Source organism: Talpa occidentalis, unplaced genomic scaffold (assembly GCF_014898055.3).
Source record: "Talpa occidentalis isolate TD23 unplaced genomic scaffold, MPIMG_talOcc4v2.1 talOcc4.14, whole genome shotgun sequence".
Lineage (NCBI taxonomy): Eukaryota > Metazoa > Chordata > Mammalia > Eulipotyphla > Talpidae > Talpa > Talpa occidentalis.
Genome location: NW_023601433.1, coordinates 68,514,284 through 68,530,480, shown reverse-complemented (window position 1 = coordinate 68,530,480; position 16,197 = coordinate 68,514,284). Strand labels below are relative to the sequence as shown.

Sequence of the window (16,197 nt, the reverse complement as noted above, 5' to 3'; positions counted from 1 at the left end):
AGTCATCGGGTGGTTTCGTGAATATAAAGATCGAAAAAACAACTACATGGACACAATAGAAGACATAAAAATTTGAATGCAGAAAAAAGAATGTAATGGTTATGAGAGGGAATAGGGGAAAAGGTGAAGGGTAGAGAAGAGGGGCAGAGAGAGCATAGGCACACGTGGTTTGGTGGAAACTAAAAAAAAAAAGAAAAAAATTAATTTTAAAATGAGAAAATTTTGAACAAAATTTGAATCAATTTACAATGTATTTGTACTTATTTGCAAAAAAATGAAAGACTTGTCAGACTGACTTAAGTCAGTGTTTAGTAAGTGCTTGTGAAAGGTTATAAAACAATGGATATGATATTCTTTCATTCTTCATGATGTCACTAACCAAGTTGGCCAGTCAAGGTGTAGACTTGCCTGAATGAAAACATAATTTTGGATAAGATGGGCGTGTCAGGGCCAGTTTTATAGAAGTGCTATTGGAGGTAGGTATGGAAGGAGAATTTACAAAGCCGAAAGGAAAGTGTTCAAAGCAAGAGTAGCAGAACAAACAGAAATAGAGAGAGCAAACAGACTATCAGCGTGGACTACATTAAGTGGGAAATAAATAAGAAACAATAATATCTAACGTACCTAAATGCCAAGCACTTTACTGACCCCGACGCCTACATATTTAATTTCTTTAACAGTGAGGCAGTGGTTATTTGACTTCAGTAGGAAATAGATATTATTCTTTTCCCTGTTTCATAGCTGACAAAACTGAAGTCCACAGAGGTAAGTGACTTGCTCCGGGTTCCATAGCTCACAGTGGCGGTGGTGATTACAGTTTGATAGTCCAGCAATCTGGCTCCACTTCATGTATTCTTAATCATCATGCTCTAACGCTGCTTCTCTAAGTGGGATCAGATATGATAGGAGGCAAAGGTTTCCATCTCTTCTTATTAACTGAGTGAAACTATGGGGCTGAAGCCAATTTAGCACTTTGCAAATAGCACTAGATTGTGCTTTCAGCTGCTTTACAAACCAGAAGGCTGTGAATACGTCTACCCATTTATTTTACATTTCAGTTTTCAATCAACATGGAGCTCCTTCAGTGTGACCTCATTCCAAGTTCTAGCTTCAGGTCTGGCTCCTGACCTATATTATTTTAAAGTTGCTATTTAGTTGTGGGTGCATTTCATCACTGAGATAAATGTAACTTCTCATTTGGAATTTCTATCTTCTACTTTTTAGAAAATGTGAGATTTGAAATAGGACTTGCTTTAGAGGCATGAAGGAAAACAGCAGTGGATACTGGATTTCTGCTTGAAAAGTACTTTCATTGGCATAAATGTCTAGCTTAACATACTTACATCTAAGTTAATATGGGCTCATAATCATTTCTGCTAGGTGACTAGGTGACCAGAGCTCCTTGCAACCAATGTAAAATGTGGTTTTAGCAGAACTCTACTGTCCAATTTTATTCCGTTTTGACAAATGTAGATATTTGAGATATCTACATCTGAGAGGATAAAGCATACATTGTAGAAGAATGATGTAAAATATATATATATAATTTAAAAATTTTAAAAAAACCTGAGATATGAATACATCTGAATTTTTACCTATCATTTACAGGTATGTCAATTAAATATAAACAAAAAAAATGTGACCCTTCAGGTAAGAAATCTGAGGATAACGAGATTCTCAACAAACAATATCACTATAGTAACCAGTATTTAATTAGTCTCAGAAATGCAATAAATTTAAATACTTTAATCCACCAAAATTGTAGACACTCATTTCTAGAACTAACATTTTTTCCAGGACCTATATATTATATGCAAGAGTAAGAAGACCCTTCCTGTTAGAAAGCAAAAGACAAGGGTGTACTTGAAAAATAACAAACAAAACCAAAAGCTAGTAGAGAGAAAGTAGTAATAAACATTGGAGGAAGTCAATAAAATAGAAACCAAAAAGAACACAAAATAGCAATTAACAAAGAGCTGGTTCTCCAAAAAAGATAAACATTTCTTTAAAATTGACAAACTTCTAGCTTTACTCACAAAGAAGAGAGAAAATCTAGTAAATAGAACCAGAAACAAAAGGAAAAAAATTACCACAGATACCACAGAAATATAAAGACTACTGTGGACAACTATATGCCAATAAATTTGACAATCTAGAAGAAATGGACGGAACTTTAGAATAATATAACCTACCAAGACTGAAATTCAAACTTCAATAGACTGATCAAAAGTATGGAAATTTAAATAGTAATAAAAAATCTCCCAAAACACAGACATCCAGGAACAGATGGCTTTTAGTGAATTCTGCCAAACCTTCCAAGAACTTACATGTATTCTTTTCAAACTCTTCCAAAAGTTTGAAGAGGGAATACTTCCAAACACATTTCATGAAGCCAATATTATCCTGCTACCAAAAGCAGATAGGAACATCACAAAAAATAAAATTACAAACCTATATTTTGATGAACATAGATGCAAAAATTCTCAACAACATACTAACAAACCAATTGCAATAATACATTAAAAAGATCATATAACACGACCAAGTGGGATTTATTCCAGGGAGCTGGGATTAATGTTTTTAATATACACACATCAACTTATGATTTTTTTTTTTTGCTTTCAACTTCCAGTGTATTGGTAAAGCCAACATCAGAGAATAAGCAGTTCTATCTAAATAAGCTAAAGAATTGATAGTTAATGCTTTCAAAGATTGTTGTGAATTATTAACCACTTCTTTTATATTTGCCATAGTTTGGTAAACTTTAGGGTTTGATGGCAGGAGGGATGACTACTCACGGAAGGATTTGCAAACTGATATGTTAGATGATTTTCTAGCACAGTACGTCATCTGGCTTTACATTCTCTCACTTCACACTTCCAGTAAGTTTCATCACCATATTTTCTACCAAGTACATATATGTTATCATCTACTATTTTAGGACCACCATGTCTACCACATAAATAATTATGAGTCAGTTGAAACCAAACTTGTCAGTTGAAACAAGACTTTCAAACCATCTTCAAATTATTTGTGGAGTGAGGTGGGATATAAATATGGAAATAAAAAAAAGCAAATATGTGACATTTGACAGCCTTCATTTTCCAGCCCTATCATTCTGAGTTCTAGAAAACAGCATCTAACTATCCATCTTTTCATCTGTGCTTGGATGAATAGCCAGCTATATATAGTAAATTGCAAAGCATCTAAGCCTCAGTTTCTGACAAACAATTCATTGTCACAGCTGCTTTTTGTTGATACAATGAACACAGGACTGCTGAGAGATGGACTCACTTCTCCAGTTTTGAGCAGGAAGCATCATTCTCTTCAATACTGAGGGGATTCTTACTGAGAAGAGGTGTAAGTTCAGGTCTCCAAATATCCTTCCTACCCACCCATGAAGGGAGTGAACTAGCAGTTCATTCAGAGTTGCTTCCTCAGTGGGTTCTCATTCACGTGCATACTTCTTGTTCCTGCTACATCTGGGCTCAGTTGGAAAGGCCAGTTCAGAGCTTCATCTGCTTCCTTCCTGAAATCCTAAAATAACTTTCTTCCCCTCCCACCTCTCAATTTTGAAAAGTCAAGACCCTCTACTACATAATCTCATTAGACCACAACATACATAGTCTTGACACTCTAGGAAAACATGGCCACTACTCTCTAAAAATCCAATCTCACCATAACATATAAAACACATGATCTAAGTTAAACAGTTGAACAATAGAAAGTTTAATTGAAAGAGTGTGGCATAATCTGTAACAGATCCAGAATTTATACCTCCACCAAATTTGAATGTGTTCATTCTATCTTTTTTTTGTGTCTTTTTTTTTTTTAAACAATCCAATCACTAAGAGCCCCACCTAGGCAGTTAACGGGGTGGGTCTTGATATATGGCCACCATTGTTAACTACAACCATGGAAAGTTATCATTGAGTGAGTATGGGGCCAAGTTCTTTATTGATGTGGTCAAACCTTCGAAACCCTGACTGTAGAGCTTGTCGTTGAGGGCATTTTCCAAACAAAAAGTTCTCTGCTACAGCCATATCTTTTTTTTCTTTAAATAAGGAAAGGGAGAGATTTTTTTACCCCCCCAAATTTTTATTTATTTATTTATACAAGCACCAGGAACAGTCAGAAGCGCGGGAGGGTGAGAGAATTCACCAGAGCCAGAGCGGGGAGCAGAGCAGGCAGACTGACGAAATACACTGCTGAGGGGAGCTGCGGACTGCAGGAGAGGTCTGTCGCGCCATGTTGGACCATCTCCCGGCGGCCGGGGATCGAACAGGTGCCGCAGAGGCTGAGGGCAGCTTCACAGCTCAGCGCTCAACAGCTTCACCACCAGGGGAGGCCCTACAGCCATATCTTAAGCATATAACTACAGTCTACAAATCTGCAGGGCTAAGGACCAATGAATGTATGGAGAGTCACTGTAATGCAGATACAGATAGAATTGGCTACCTTGTTAAATTTAAAAATCCTGTACTAAAATGGCAAGTTAGACTAATAATGCTTCATGGGCTTTGAAGTATCTTCCCTTACTTTTGAATGTTACATGTAGGTCATACGTTTTTACTTCTGTTCTTTGTCTCAGAGAAGTTAGAGATGCCACTGATTTTGGATATATATTCAGTGTGGGTAATGAGAGGGAAAGTGCCCAAGTGTGCATTTGTTTGCCTCAAAATGCCTTCAATGTGGTGACATCTTTCACTGGAAGGTGACCCATTTCTCAACTGAGTATTTTTCCTGTTTTTACTGGCAATTCTTTTAGGGGACAAAGAAGGCTAACATGGAATTTTTTTTTATATAAATTTTATTGTTATATTCCCCATACAATTGCAGCCCCCCCATTCTGACCCCAATCCCTCCCCTCCCGCCCCCGCCCCCCTAAAAGTGTCTCTGGTTCATAGTTTTTTGTTGATTTTGATTTTCACTTTCTTATAGTTATTCATTTTCCTGGTCCCTTATTTAAGTTTTCTAGATTCCTGCTATGAGTGAGACCATCCGGTATTTTTCTTTTTCTTTTTGGCTTATTTCGCTGAGCATGATCCCTTCCAGCGCCATCCACTAACATGGAATTTTTTTTAAAAAAATTATTTATTTATACAGAACTGGGGTATAGTCAGAGGCATGGGAGGGTGAGAGGATTCACCAGAGACAGAGTGGGGAGCAGAACAGGCAGATTGACTGAAACACACTGCTGAGGGGAGCAGCAGGTGAGTCAGGAGAGGTCTGCCGCACCATGTGATTGCTCCCTGGCCAGCCGGGAATCGAACCGGTGCTGCCAAGGCTGCGGACAGCTTCACAGCGCTGTGCTCAACCCTCTGTGCCACCGGGGAGGCCATAACATGAAATTTTGTGGATTATTAATGAAGGGACTTTAATTTAGAAATTCTTAAAACTGCGTATGTCTTTCAGTTATGATGGTAGTTGACTTAGGAATGAGTACTATCCTGTGCTTCTTGGCTCACAAATACTGGAAGGCAAAGTCGGGCTTAATATAAGTAGGTGATTTTTAAAAAAAATTTATTTATTTATGCATACAAGAGCTGGGGCATAGGCCAGAGATGCGGGGGGTGAGAGAATCCACCAGAGACAGAGTGGGGAACAGAACAGGCAGCTTGACTGAAATACACTGATAAGGGGAGCAGTGGGCGAGACAGGTGAGGTCTGCCTCACCATGTGGGTTTCTCCCTGGCCAGCCAGGGATTGAACTCATGTTGCAGAGGCTGCGGATTGCTTCATAGTGCGGTGCCTAACCCCTTGCACCACCAGGGAGGCCAAGTAGGTGATTTTTTTTTTCCTACCTTCTAGGTCAGCTGTTTTCAAAGTGTGGCCCCAGACCAGCCATCATTAGAACCTGGAAACTTGTTGGCATTACATATTCTCATTTATATCCCAGACCTACTGAATCAGGAACTCTTGAGAGTGGGACTCAGTAATAACTAGGATTCTAATGGTCATTAAAGTTTGAGAATCACTGATCTATCAGTCTAGTATGGAAGGAATTATGTTACAGACAGTGAACACTCTTTGGCTTCTGATACCAGGTATATCCTTGTTCAGCTAATGCAACCTTTAAAGTGGTTTGTGGTTTTAGGGGCACAACCCCATGGTCTTTGTTCATGGTGTCAGTAATGACTTGACTATTCACAACTAGACAATGGCATCAACAAATTAGGTGGTTAGTAGCCAGTTTTCTTGGAGACATGCCTGAATGTGGGCACAGCAAATAGCTCATTACCCAACCATGACCAAAGGGATTTTGGAAACAAACAGCAGATATCGTTTCTCTAACTCCTGAAGACTCCACACTGCAGACAGAAAACTTTAGCACTTGACTCATCTGTGATTGTGATTTATAAGAAATATATATATTTAGGGGCCTCCCTGGTGGTGCAAGGGGTTAAGACGCAACCTATGAAGTTAACCGCAGCCATTGAAGCACGAGTTCAATCCCAGGCCAGCCAGGGAGCAATTCACATGGTACAGCAGACCTCTCCTGACTCACCCACTGCTCCCCTCAGCAGTGTATTTCGGTCAATCTGCCTGTTCTGTTCCCCACTCTGTCTCTGGTGAATCCTCTAACCCCCCACACCTCTGGCCAGTACCCCAGTTCTTATATGCATAAATATTTTTTTTAAAAAAGAAATATATACATTTAGATGACCAAAGTGTCATCTATTACATCATATAAAACATGAAGATATTTTACCTTCATTCACAACTCCTGGCTCATAGCTCTCAAAACCCTTGACATTTCCTAAGCCATCAGAACAATGGGCATGTCTTGTATCTTGATATTTGGTCTCTTATTTTCCGTTCCTGAGATAACTTCTGTGAGCTTCCAGGTTGATGAACATGTGGAAATTTGGTGAAAGTTCTTAAAGTTGGCATGGAAGCTGTGTGCTTTTTGCCCAAACCTTACCCTCTGTATCTCTTCTGTCTACATGTTCCTGAATAGGGTCCTTTGTAATAAATTGGTGATCTGGTGAGTAAATGGGCTTCCTGAAAACTTAATTTTTCAACTTAACCAGGTTTGAAAATCAATCAAACCTGAGTGAGGGGGAATCTTGGGAATCACTAAGCTCTAGCTGATTGGTCTGCAGCACGGGGACAGCCTGGCCTTTAGCTGGTGTCTGAAATGGAAAGCAGTCTTGGAAGTCTGAGCTTTTTACCTGTTGACTCTGATGCGGTCTCTGGATAGATAGGCTGAGAATTGAGTTGAATTGTGTTGAATTCTCAACAGACTGCTGGTGTCTGAGAATTGTGTTGAAGTGGGGAAGCCTTCACACAGCCCTTTTGCAACTGAGTTGCAGGACACCTACTTATCACCTAATTTCTCCCTCTTCTGTACTTTCTCACATTTTTAGACACCATGTCCATGGCCTTTGTTTTGAATGTGTGTCGGTGCGTGTTCACCCTACCCCTACCTGTTAACATATGTGGAATTTTTTTTTCTCAGTAAATGTCATCATTTCTCTTAATTTTCTTGCTGTCACTATGAGATCGGGGCGGGGGGTGCCTCAAATTGAATCAATTTGAACAGGTAAGAATTAGCAAGTTTCAAATAAGACCAAGGAGTAGTTACTACTTGCACAAATTTGTTAAAAAACAGTCACACTGCTTACATATTTATGCCCTGCCATTTGCCAGGAATTTTCAAGCCTCTACCAATGTTAGCATAAAATACTATCCCTAACCTGACCTAACCTGAGTTTGTAGCTGAGTAGATATGTCCCCAGCTTCCCAGAGCGAGCAGCCAGTTATGAAGGGGGAGGTACTCTACCAGCTTATTAACATCTGTTAACACGGCATTTATACAGGATTGCCTGAGTGACTGACACACCATCCCTTTGGGCAAACAAAAGTTTAAAATTTCATGATGATATTCCCCAGAGTTCTAGGTGATGATGACCTGACTTTGATGTTACAAGAGAAAATAATCTGCTTTCATCCTGGGCCGATGGCACAAGAGAGATTTTTAGCTGGAATAGCTGCCATTTAATGTGAATGGGGTCTCTGACCCTGGAGGGAGACAGAGTCTGCTCCTGGGATCCATTTGGGGTTTCCTGTGTGGCCCAGCACAGATGGTTTTTCAGAGGGAGGGCAGTATGCTGAGAATGTAGACATTTGGGGACATAACTGGAGGGGGGCAGGGTGTGGCACTAACTCTGAGCATCCAGTTTGCACAGCCTTTCAAAGGCCATTCTTAATGCTCCTGAACTTATCTGTTGCTCTTCAACTTATATTTAAGGATCAACCTGCAGGCTTAAAACACCAGAGCTGAGTCAGGCCTCAGCTGTTGCTGATCCACACCTCTCCTGCCCTTTGCACTACTACTTGCTAAGTAGTCCATTTCATTGTGTTGGGGAATCTTCCTAAGATCTCTAAACAATTAAATACTGGGACGTGCACAATAACAGCTTTGCTTAACAGCTTTCTCTTTACGCTATTTACCTTTCCAGGACAATATTTTAGAGAGTGAGGTAGCAGGAGGTGGCTGGAGGAGGTGACTTTGTTGTATCATTGGAGCAGAATCATTATTTTGTGAACCTTCTTTCTCCTAACTAAAGGCATCGCCTCTGGATGCAGTTGATTGTGTCCTAGGGATTTGGCACCAAGGAGGGCCACTAGGGGGCGCCGAGCACCACGGAATAGTTCAAAGCTAAGGGGCTGCCAGTCCTGGTGTTGGGAGGCCTCAAATCAGGGAGGTTCAAGAATTGTTCCTGAAAGGAGGTGGTCCCTCTGTTAATGGGTTAGACAGAGAAGAGCGTCTCCAGTTCCGAGATGAGAGGACAGAGAGGAGATAGGAGGGAGGGAAGGGGTAGAAAAAATTCATAAAAGGAGGCAGAGAGGGAGGAAGGGAAGAGAAGCCATCTGGAGGATGGGGGTGAAGGAGAGGGAAGGAAATGCTGCCTTTGGCGTTGGGAGATGGTGTTTCTGTGGACCATGTGCTGTGACGGGACCCAGAGGCAAGGAGCCAGATTTGACCTGAGGGGACTGGGAGGTCTCCTGGGTCTAGAGGATCTTAGCAATCCCATGGGTGTGGTCTTGAGAGTCACAACTTGCCTTGCTGACGTCCTCCTTCTGGGAAGTAACAACCATCCATTTAGACTTGAGTATCCACCTCCTGTAAATGGGAGATGAAGATGGAGGCCGGTTTTATAAGACCTTTCAGCCCTTTAGAATCACATGTGATTATGATGGACAATTTTGAACCATAAGATAACAAAAAGGGGAAGAGCTTTTTCCTATTTAAAAATGGCTCAAACTAGTAATAGTAGCTATATTTACTGAGCTCTTGCTATGCTCTAGGAAAAGCTGTATGCCTTTAAGAGCTAAAAAGAAACTTCTCTGAAGAGGAAATGCAAATGGCCGACAGGCATATGAAAAAATGTTCAACATCAGTTGTAATCAGGGAAATGCAAATCAAAACTACCATGAGATACCATCTTACACCAGTGAGAATGGCACATATTAAAAAAACTAGCAACAACAAATGTTGGCGAGGGTGTGGAGAAAAAGGAACTCTTCTGCACTGTTGGTGGGAGTGCAAACTGGTCCAACCACTATGGAGAGCTGTGTGGAGATTTCTGGACCTACTAAACATAGAGCTTCCATAGGATCCAACAATTCCACTCCTAGGTATTTACCCAAAGGACATAGAAACATCAATTCCAAGAGCACCTGCACCCCTATGTTTATAGCAGCACTATTTACAATAGCTAAGCTTTGGAAACAGCCCAAATGTCCAAAAATAGATGACTGGATCGAGAAGATGTGGTCCATATACACCATGGAATATTACTCAGCATTCAAAAAAGATAAACACATGCAATTTGCAGCAACATGGATGGAGCTGGAAGGGATCATGCTCAGCGAAATAAGCCAGAAAGAAAAAGAAAAATACCGGATGGTCTCACTCATAGCAGGAATCTAGAAAACTTAAATAAGGGACCAGGAAAATGAATAACTATAAGAAAGAAAATATCAAAATCAACAAACAACTATGAACCAGAGATACTCTATGGGGGGTGCAGATGGGGAAAGGAGGAATTCGGGTCAAAATAAGGGGTTTGCAATTGTATGGGGAATATAAAAAAAAAAACCAAACATTAAAAAAAAAAACTGTATGCCTTTAAAAAAAAGAAATTGCCATTTAATCCTATGGCCACTTAAGCCATGCTATAGTACCTGGTCAGTTGGTACTATAGTTATTCTTGTTTACAGAGGTATAGCTCACATCACAGCAGGGGTGAAGCCAGATTATGACTCCAGACATTCTGACGTACCTTGACCAGAAAGAATGAGGTGCACGTGAGAGGGTATGCCCTGAACCTAGTTAAGGAAGCTCATGGATTTTCATCTGCTCTCCTAGGATCCAGCCCTTTCCTTGAGAAGAGCATGGCTCAGGAAGGCCCTGTGACCCAAGGAAGGGAAAGAGAAACACAGAAAGAGAAGCAGCCATCCGGGTGAGGTCCAGCCTAGACCAGCCAACCTCCAGCATACCCACCCACACACGAGCTAAATAAATGCTCACCAATTCTGTGTCACTCTGATATTATAGTCGCTTGTTACACAGAAATGGCTGCTAGAAGGAATTTAGAAAACCTAAATAAGGGACCAGGAAAAAGACTAATTAATACAAAGTAAAAATCAAAATCAACAAGCAACTATAAACCAGAGACACACTATGGTGGGGGGGGAGAGGCAGGGAGAGGAAGGATTAGGGTCAAAATAAGGGGGGGGTGCAATTGTATGGGGAATATAACCAAAATGAAAATGCATACATTGTGCAAAAATGAAAAATGATGTAAGAATTATATAAAATATTTAAAAAAATGCTAGATGTCCCCATCATGAGCCTGGAGGAAGGAGAAAGGCAGATAGGATAGTAAAAGAAAAGCCCATTCCCTGCATTTGGAGAGGAAGTGTGATAGGGGTACAGGGTCTGAGATGCCAAGCTTCTTAGCTCCTCACTTTTGATTGTGAGGTGTCAGGAAAGCAAGAAATATCCTACAGATTTGGGGAAACCAGAGAACACCAGGAACCAGTGGTCCACTTCTGGCTATAGCAGGTGGACGCTGTGAGCCCTGATACACCTGTTCTTCGCCCAGCACCATTTGGGCCAGATTAAATAGCAATTGTTGCCCCTGCCTCTCCCCAGTGTTCTTATGCTTGGTGGGGGATCTAATACTCACTGTCAGCCCCAGCAAGAAGGGCTGAAAGAGTCAGCAGACTGACAGGACTGGGGTTAGATCAGAGTTGCCTGAGAACACAGGGACTGTGAGGCCAGAGACAAGGAGCCCCAACCTGGCATCTGCATGCTGCCCTCTCCCCTTACAAATGCCCAGATGCCAGTGGTCTCCCCACAGAGCCCGGGACTCTGCAGGCCCATGAGCACCCCAATGCCATCCTGCGGGCAACTGGCGTGGGAGGTGATGAAGGAGAGAAATCGCCACATCAAGTATTTTTATCTGAAAGATGCTGGGTTCAGCCCCCAAAGATATATCAAATGTCAAGAGGCAAATCTCAGTTCCTCCCTTTCTACCCTGGCTAACGGCGAGGGCTCTTAAGTTTAAACCAATTCTGAAGAGTGGTTTGTTGTTTCTTAGAAACTCATTCCTTATAACACTGGTTTCTGTTTTCTTCAAACCCAAAGGTGTTAGTTTCCAGAAAACCTGAAATGCTTAACCCATCGAAGACTTCAGTGCACACACATCTGCTCACCACACACACACCTGCTCACTGCTACCAGCTAAACCATCTCACTTCAGCTCGGGCTGTCGGCGCCTCTCCACAGGCTGGTTGAAGGTGGGCAGGAACGATTCTGAGGCAGGGCTGTGTGGTATTATCCATATGCTCTGTAACCCAGACTGCATTTTTTTCATGGCAGAGGGAACAGAGGCAGCATCAGTTCGTGATTCTGGTATCCTATATCCCGTTTTTTCCCACCCTCGTTCTGCATTTCAATGAAAGGCAGGGCCTCACAGCCCCTGTGTTTATTTGGCCAATGTCATTGGAGACTGCCACGGGGTGATTTGTGGTGGGAGAGATGTGCTAACTGGACCCACTCTGCCATTCAATACCCCAAAATAGAAACCTCTTCCTGCAGGGTTGAAAAAGGAGCTGAGTCTTTTGGAAAGTTTACCTCTTTTCCGGAGGCCTCACAATTTCTTGGTTGCAGCTGGTAGAGCTCTCAGAGCAGAGGAGGGACCCTGGGAAGAAAAGGGGTGCTTGTTATCCAGCTTAGCAGAGTGCGGGTGCCTTTCTGGGACAGCCAGTCCCCTGCCTGGCTCTGCTCTTCCGCAGCAGCTCGGGGTGGAGGGGTTGGGGAGCAGAAGTGGGGGGTGCAAGTTCAAGACAGAAGAATTCCCAGATTCACTGAAATCTCTAGGAATAGCCTCAGATAAAATTACCTTTCCGTTCCTATACATTTTATCTTCCTACATGCCAACATCTTCTCACGAGTATTAAGTGCCTCCCACCATGTTTGGAACTTAATATCCATTGGCCAAATCTTTCCTCAGAATTCATTTTCCAGGTAAAATGAGATGTTGAGGATTAGCAACATCCCTACTCATTGCTCTGGCCTTACGATCAGCTTTTGTTGGAAAATGCTTCGTTTTGTGACTTAGTGTTTATGTATGATGGAAAGAGTTCTTGTGATTTGTTCCAAATGAAGTTGAGAGCTGAAGGGATATATGAGAAACGTCACATCTAGTTCCAAGGCTTCCCTTCGCTAACGGGGAAGGAGTTCTAACTGGCAAATTATAGTCTCTCCAAGTGTGAAACAAGTTGATGGGGTGAGGGCAAGACTCAGTCCTGGTGCCTGGCCTTCCTGGGAGGCGCTGGGTGACTTACAGCAGGGAGATATTTAGGCCCCTGCTCGCCTGCAGATGTATCTCCGTGAACTACGGCCTCCCCATCTGTCCCAGCTTCTAATTACAAATGCAAAGATAGAGCTCATTGACAAGGCCATCATAAAAGGGAAAATATAAGTGATTTAAATGCTGCTCTAAGCCATGTTGTTCGTGTTTCACACACTCCAGGCAAGGAGATTGCTCTGTCCCTCTGCTGAGAGTTCTGGCGTAAGCCAGTTTCTGACTTGGCCAGTCTGTGGGAGAATCCCTACAGCATCGCAGAGGAGGAGGGCTTCACTTCCATCACAGAGATCCTCCCAAATGATTCTGCCCAGGAGAAGAGGTCCCCACTGTGGTTTCTGCTCAATCCTACAGTCTGCCATGATTTGTGGATTACTTGAACTCCTTGGGGAAATAGATCATGTGGACACAGGACTGTGAATCTGACTATGATGACGATAAATTATTTTCTTTTACACAGCACCACTGATGAAACAGGGGGGTTTATCGTGAATCGTCATAGTAAGGAGATGGAAAAAGGTACCTGCACACACACAAAGTATAAATTCAACTTCCTTTTCTTTCTCTCCTCCTTCCTCATTTCCTCCTTTTTGTTGCAGCTCTAACTACAGAAGACTTTAAAAGTTACCTGGAGTGACAGAAGCATGGGATGGAGGCAGGAGCTGCCTGGAGACACCTGTTGTGCTCTCCTAGCTGTCAGTGATTACATAAAAACAGGAGCCTCACGCCTCTTAGGTGTCCCTGGGGATGGCCCCCACCTGCTCTGCCTCCCAGATCTGTGGAAACTTCCTGTGGATTTGGACATGACAGTGGTTGGTAAACTGGAAAGCAGTTGCAGGAGCCTGTGCTCTCTGACCAGTCCTTTCATCACAGGAGAGTAACTGAGCCCCTGTCGTGCTGAGGGGAGAGAGCCACACCCTGCACTAGGCCCCAGAGCTCACCTGCTCACTTGGCTGCCACGCTCTTGGCTCCAGGGTTCTGGTGATCTCTGGAGGAGGGGGTTGGGGCTCAGTACAGCTCTGGTGAAGGCCACAAAAGAGAAGGCTCTTTCTTTTTTTTTTTTTTTTATTTTTTTTTTATAGAGGCATGTTTTATTTATTTATTTGTTTGTTTGTTTGTTTTGTTTATACATGCACTGGGTACAGTCAGAAGCGCGGGAGGGTGAGAGAATTCACCAGAGCCAGAGCGGGGAGCAGAGCAGGCAGAAGGACCGAAGTACACTGCTGAGGGGAGCAGCGGGCGGCAGGAGAGGTCTGCGCGCCATGTGGGACCCTCCTCCGGTGGCCGGGGAGCAGCCGGGGATCAAACTGGCGCTGTAGAGGCCGCGGGCAGCTTCGCAACCCAGCGCTCAACCACTGCGCCACCAGGGAGGCCCGAGAAGGCTCTTTCTTAGCTCATAAGAAACTAGTTTGTCTGGTTTCACACCTCCCTCCCTACGAAGTGGAAAGAATTTTCCTGGGAGTGCAGAGACCTGTACTCAGAACCAGCATGGCCAGGAACTTGTTATAAACCTTGGGCGAATCACAGCAGGAAAGGGCCGAGGAGGGATGACACTCGAGAGAGGGGCTGCTGTGCCTGATATGGGTTTGACTGTTTTATATTTATTCATCCATTTAATTCTCACAACAACCTTATGAGGAGGGAGAGATTTTCACTGCTATTTTCTGGGGAGTCACTGGCCCCAGACCGCTGGGCAATGAGTAGCAGGGCCTGCAAATCCTGCTGTCCTGTCCCACGTCTTCGTCCATTGCCAGACGCTGTCTCCCACCGTGTGGAAGTGGATGATCATTTAAAATTTGCTTACATCTCCTGTAGAAGTTTTAGAAACTAATCATAATGAAATACTTCCCAGGCATTCTGTGAATTACGTGTTAACAATTTACATCTGTGGCTAGGAGACTAGGGAGTGAGTGATTCTGTTGCTTGAAAGAGTACAAGTATTGCTCACTGTGGAAACCATATTCCAGTCTTGAGATTAAAAATAGCGTAGCGTGGGTACCCGGCCTCTATGGGAGCCCCTCACTGAAATATCTCTTAGACCCAAGAATGTGAGTGATTAAATATCCAATGTCAGGAGTATGTAAAGACTAAGGGGTAAATCAACTTCATCAAGTCAACCCTTCTTCAGAGCAGGGGAGGAAAGGCCTTTTTTCTATTACCACCCCAGGTTTTGCGCCTGCGACTCTATGGATTGGGCCAGTAAAATTCAAATTAACAGGAGAAAAGCATAGGAATTTATTTATATACATTTTACATGACACAGGAGCCTTTATTAAAATATGAAGACCCCAAGAAAGGTGAAACCTGAGCATTTTAAAAAATATTTAGTGAAGTAACAGCGTTATGACATTGGGTAAGTTGCAGGTGTGCTTAATTATAAATCAACATCTGTATAATCTACTTTAAGTTCACCACTAAAAGTCCAATTTTACGCTTCACTATACGATTAACCCCTTTTACCCAGCTGACCCAGCCCCACTTCCCCCTTCCTTTCTGCTAAGCACTAAATTGGCTTTTTAGTTTAAAATTTTGTTTTATTTAGTTCATTGGTTTGTGCATCATATGTGAGTGAAATCATGTAGTGTTTGCCTTTCCCTGCCTCACTTAATTTACTAAACACAATGCCCTTTATGTCCTCCCATGTTGCTGCAAATGGCAGGATTTCGTCTTTATTTTTATAGCTCAGTAGTACTTCAGTGTGTGTGTGTGTATGTGTGTGTGTGAATCTGTATCACATAATCTTTATCCAAACATCTATCAATGAGCACTTAGGTGGTCTCCAGCTTTTGGCTCTTACATATAATGCAGCAACGAACTTGGCAGTGTGTATATATATATATATATATATATATATATATATATATATATCTTTGAATTAGTGGGTTTTTTAAATATATTCATTCATTGGATAATTAGCCAGAAGCAGAATAATTGGATTATATGGAATTCTGTTTTTAATTTTTTGAGGAATCTCCATACTGCTTTCCATAATGGCTGCACTAATTTACTATCTCACAGTGTACAAGTGTTCTCTTCTTGCCACATCTTCTCCAGTCTTGCTGAAACCTGAGTATTTTCATAGTACTTTGCTAGAGAGTGGAAAGTTGTGGAAAACATAAGGACAGAAGAGTATAAACAAATCGTAGTAGTAATGGGACTGGGGGAAACATAAGCATTCAGATTCCTTTCGGAATCCCTCAGGCTGTGGAGATAAAGCACCTTTCCTTGGAGTACAATGAGGGCACCAGTCACAGGAGGATCTCTTGACCTCTTTCAAGGGAGACAAGATGTCAGGGGGACCTATCTGAACCTT

The 16,197-nt window shown here is 42.3% G+C and overlaps 1 protein-coding gene across 1 annotated transcript in view; it reads right to left on the bottom strand.

Moving 5' to 3' along the window:
- Positions 1-9,074: 9,074 nt before the first annotated feature.
- LOC119244752 (armadillo repeat-containing protein 3-like) overlaps positions 9,075-16,197 on the bottom strand; it is a 63,629-nt gene continuing 56,506 nt past the window's right edge. The window contains exons 21-23 of the transcript XR_008551825.1: positions 12,152-12,218; positions 11,742-11,876; positions 9,075-9,130 (exon numbers count right to left, since the gene is read on the bottom strand). The gene's annotated coding sequence lies outside the window, so the exon portion shown is untranslated. The remainder of the gene's footprint in view (positions 9,131-11,741; positions 11,877-12,151; positions 12,219-16,197) is intronic.